Below are 4,127 nucleotides of genomic sequence, written 5' to 3' on the forward strand. Positions count from 1 at the left end.
TGTTTCATGTCGATTATTATCGCGGCAATGAGCAAAACTATTGCCGACACATGTATCCGTTTATTTGTCATGACTTTGTTCCCTTCTCCACTGTGTGTGTGTTTGTGTGTGTGTGTTGGTTGGTTCGCTCTGTATTCTCTGAGGACAAACAGGACCTGTGCACACGCTTTTGAGCTTTTTGACATATTGTCTGCTAATCAGTTCCGCCGCAAAAGGTTCACTGCCAACAACAACTCCTGAATGAAATCCTTTAGCGCTCCCTTGGCAATACGCCTAAACGAGCAATCGCCCAGCAATGACATGCCGCATAATTTCAATTAGGGTTGTTTGCAACTTGCTTCTTGCTTCAGCTGCACTCACTCCCCCACCCCACCCCGCAATAAGCAACCCCAAAACACGGAATCACAATGCCCAAAAAAAGAAGTGTACAAGGGCGTTGTCGGCACGCTTTAGAGCGCATTATCGCAGTCATAACTCTATTTGACACTGGATTCCGTTCCCCTTGGAATCAGAAGCCAAATCAAGTAGTGACCACTTCATTAAGATTGTGTGTGTGTGTGTGTGTGTGTGTGTGTTGCACATGTAAACAGAGTCGCACCATCGATGTGTTTTGCTAATCAAATCAAATGCTCGAGCATATGTCGGCCATATAATCAGCTAAATGGCTTCAATGAAATCTCTGGCTCTGCACTCTTTACCTTGCTTTCGATCCTGTTCCTGCTTTGGCTGTTATTACGTGTTCAGCATCGGGAATCATTTTTTTTTTACGACAGCGCCGCCAAGAATTATGGCACTGCCAGCACTTGGGCTTGTGTGCCTTAGGGACACATAAAAGTTGTCGCCATAGTCGATGATGCTGCTGCTGTGTATACGGATCTCGTGCCAAAAGGACAAAGAGTCAATCTGGCGGCATCGCTTCGTTTGCCAATCGACATGGACATCGTGTTTCACAATACGCTGCAAGTCACAAATTAGGACCCAGGGGACCAAATTATTTAAAAAACCCTCCAATAGTAACCATAAACATGGCCAATAGACGCCGACCAACGACTGTCGACGTCGTCGAGTCGAGTCGAGTCGAGTCGAGTCGAGTCGGTCACACATTTCACTGCACATTATTGTAATGGCTTCTGCATGCGTTCAACATTTTTTATATGGCAGCTCGAGAAGAAAAATTGGCAACCTTATTTGGTCTCGGGGTCCTAACACATAACGGTCGCTGTTCTCCTCAAACTGGGAATCTTAACGGACTACGCAACGTGAGTAGCTGACAAATGTTTGATTCTAATTTGGCATCTAGACAGCGAAACACTTCCTATTGGCAAGCGAAAGAGAAATACAGAAATTCAACTTGATTGATATTTGACGAAGCTTTCAAATAACTTTTGGGATAGTAAGAGAGAGAGAGAGAGAGAGAAAGAGATACAGAGAAAGGGAGAAAGTAAGAGAAAGAGAGAGGGAGTGACTGATTCTCAGCTTGTTAAAATATCCTAACATAAATTTACCAAATATAAGTACATTCAAGAAATCTCTGTTCAATACTTTATTAATAATATATTTATTAATATTAGAGAAATGTATACAACAAAAATATAAATATGTAGAACTTTTTGTTATCAATATCAACAAACAAATGAGTTAAAATATAGCTTGCTGCCAAAATTAAATGTCTTATATTTCTCAAGTTTACTCGAGAATTTTAAAGAAGAAAAAATTTCAATTTGAATGACGAGAAATTGAAGTGAACTTTGCGACAAATCGGTTTGGGATTGTGAGCATTGAAAATAATATATTATACTATTTACCTATTTTTCCATGAAATCAAAATTATATAATTTTTTACTATTAGAAATTAGACTTTAAAATATATTTTAACACACATTTTTACACATACACAGAGAAAACAAATAAGAAAGCCACAGTCGAGTATGCTCGACTGAGGGATACCCGATAAGCATTTTGAATAATATCAAAACAGTGCTGTATTATTCTTAAAATATACCGAATTAACATACTACAAAAATACTAAAACTTACCGAAGGCTTTATTTGGTATATTGATATACTACTACATTCAAAATATACTATAGAGTAAAAAGCATACCAATGTTTACTGTCTGCACCAATTTTAACATCTGAGTTAAAATATCTCTTACGTTTAAATAATGTTCTCAGCTCTAAAATCAAAATTAATTGTATTAATTGCTCTATTCCATAATTTGTATACCATATAGAAGCTAAAGCTTTGCTATAAAGTGAAGTTAAGCCTTCTCATACGTACTGCTCTTAATTTAACTAATTTCGTTGCCTTGTCGATAATAACTTCCTCTATGGCTTAAGTCAATTGCAATATTAATGCTCTGGGAATGAAAATAATTATCTGCTCTAATGTAAATGCTAAAGGCTGGTCCATAATCGTTTCCCTCGCAGCTTAAAATGATTTAAATGTAGATACCTCAATGATTTTGAGTTCCCATGTGCTGAGTAAGTTAATATCTTGTAACTAATGATTGAATTGACTACCAAATAAGCCCATAAACCACTCTCGATTCCTTTGATAACTCGTGTTTTGTGTATGCTCAAACACTTGACTTGCTCTTTGGGACGACACGTGTTAATTGATATCATCAAAGGGACAAGGCAGGGATAAAAGTTAAAACCATAATCAGCAGCAACAAAAGGCTTGAGGATCTTGTTTGTTTTTTCTGGTTTTTTTTTGGGCTGCTGACTTTGGGTGCAGAGCCACTGATTACATCCACCGATAATTACAATATGCTTATGAGAGCTAAATGCGAGTGATGATGATGATGAACCCAGTCGCATTTTGTGTGAACCAAACAAACAAAACGACTAAACGACTGTCGATTGTCGACTGGTGACTGGCTATGACGCCCACCGCCCACCGCAAAGCTTATTGCAGCATTGTAGTTGATATCAGACGACGACGGCGACGATGGCGGCTCACACGCATCTGCATCCGAGCCCAGACAACCAGAAAGTGAGTGAAAGAGAGAGAGAGAGAGAGAGAGCGCGACCGACGGAGTGGAAGTTTAACGAGGCCGACACGTGCACGCCTTTAATTTGTTTACAAATCACTTCAGATGCGTTACACGCACGAGTACACGTTCCATTCGTTGGACCAAGGGGCATGCGGGGCAGCGGGACAGCGGGTGGTGTGGCAAGGTAGTAATAGGTAGCATGTAGCATGTAGCAGTAGCAGAGACCTTTGGCTGGTCGCACGCATGCCACGCCCGCTTGTTTCGCTCCGCACTCTCGGTACTCGGTACACACAATTCAGTTTCAGTTTCGCCGCCTCCTCGCATTGTCTATTAAAGAAGTTCAACCAAAATGACCGGCACACGCCTCACACACACACACACACACACACACACTCGCACATACTTATGGCCATTACCATTGTCATTCACACTGCATTAATGAGTGCGATTTTAGTGGGTGCTGCGGCATAAACTTTTCTCTTTCCTCTCTTTCTGCTCCTGTTGCGGTGTGGCATTCAGGTCTGCTCTACTTTGGTCTGATATGATATGGTTCGTTGTGCACTCTTCTATTGTGTTATCGCATCGCTTTTGTTGATCAATGAGCTGCTTAAAGGAGCTTAACACAATACTAGACCATTTTTGTATGCAACATAACCGTTGCCCAGACGATTGCTTTAGTGGCCCTTAAAAAGCGATTTTCGCGTATTTACTTTTTGTATCAATCATTTAAATATTAATATCACTGATCTTATCAATGAAAGTATCAGAGTCCCAAAGTAAATTTAATGAGCGACAAGCTTTTAAGATTTTCTTTAATTTTGTTTAACCACTTTTTAATTCTAGCAAAGTTTTAAAAATCAACTAGAACGTTGATCTTACTTGTTCAAGTTTGCGAAATCTCTTGTTTTTCTTATATTATATTTTAGATAGTTGAAGCATTTTATGTTTAACTAAAAATATAGAATTTCATTTCAATTATTTTGTGAAATGAAAAATCGAAAAATATTATATTGGTCTGCGTAAGTAAATGTTGTGATTTTTTGTATCATTAAAATTGATTCAAAATATTATCTTGTAAATTAAAATATTAATATTTTTATTCCCTCAGCTAGATATCCAGTAACTTATA

This window comes from Drosophila nasuta, chromosome 3, assembly GCF_023558535.2.
Source record: "Drosophila nasuta strain 15112-1781.00 chromosome 3, ASM2355853v1, whole genome shotgun sequence".
NCBI classification, from domain to species: Eukaryota; Metazoa; Arthropoda; class Insecta; order Diptera; family Drosophilidae; genus Drosophila; species Drosophila nasuta.